The sequence below is a fragment of the Tachyglossus aculeatus genome, chromosome X3 (assembly GCF_015852505.1).
Source record: "Tachyglossus aculeatus isolate mTacAcu1 chromosome X3, mTacAcu1.pri, whole genome shotgun sequence".
Lineage (NCBI taxonomy): Eukaryota > Metazoa > Chordata > Mammalia > Monotremata > Tachyglossidae > Tachyglossus > Tachyglossus aculeatus.
This window is the reverse complement of record NC_052099.1, coordinates 28882667-28883620: the sequence shown is the minus strand read 5'-3', so window position 1 is coordinate 28883620 and position 954 is coordinate 28882667. Positions and strand designations below refer to the sequence as shown.

At 42.9% G+C, this 954-nt stretch overlaps 1 non-coding gene across 1 annotated transcript; it reads left to right on the top strand.

The window, feature by feature from the left end:
* Positions 1–439: 439 nt before the first annotated feature.
* LOC119949053 lies at positions 440–577 on the top strand. The gene has a single exon (XR_005457149.1). It is a non-coding gene; the product is annotated as a small nucleolar RNA SNORA7 (small nucleolar RNA).
* Positions 578–954: the final 377 nt, after the last annotated feature.

The following is a 954-nucleotide window of genomic DNA, read 5'->3' as shown; positions in this document are numbered from 1 at the left end:
AACACCCACTGTTCTATTACAGTCGCAGAAGACTCCTTCCACAAGAGACTTGAGATTTGACAAACAAGCTACCCTGTAAGCTTGCAAAGCTAGTGCTGTTCAGCTGTTAGGACTGAGATGAAGAGCCATGCCTGTTGTCTAAAAAAAAAAAAAATTCTCTCACAGCTTTAGACTGACTGTGAGCTTTAAAAAATGTTTAAACTCTCGTCCCATGGTTGCTGAAATGGTTCAGTGGGAGGGATCCTTTGAACTGGGGTGGTGGCATTCATCCTGAACAAATGTGTCGTGGTGGGACTGTCTGAAACATCACTGTATATTTGGTTCACTAGATTGTAAACTCAGGGCAGGGATCAGGTCTATTATATCGTACTTTCCCAAATGCTTAATACAGTGCTCTGCACACATTAAGCACTCAATAGATGCCATCTATTGATTGATTTCCCTTTCAGGGTCACACCTGGAGAGTTTTCAGTACTCTACTAGTCTTGGCTTTGGGAGGGAGAGTCGAGCAGAGGCCCATCCATTCCATTCCTAGGTTGGCCAGTGGCTAGTGAGTGGAAGGCAATCTGCTACAAGTCAAAAGTCACCCATGGTTTTTTTTCCTTTATGTTGTAAACCACTGGAATATAAGCTCCTTGAAAGCAGGGATAATATCTCTGAACTGTATTGTAGACTCCCAAGTGCTCTGAAAGCAGTAACCACTCAATAAATATCATCGAATTTTAGACTGTGAGCCCACTGTTGGGTAGGGACTGTCTCTATATGTTGCCAACTTGTACTTCCCAAGCGCTTAGTACAGTGCTCTGCACACAGTAAGTGCTCAATAAATACGATTGAACGATTGATTGATCGATGAGGACCTTATGGGTAATTCTTTCCCATTCTTTCACTATTTACAAGTGCCACTTCCAAATTGTACCCACTCTGATCCAGAATGGGGGTAATGGTGAAAGC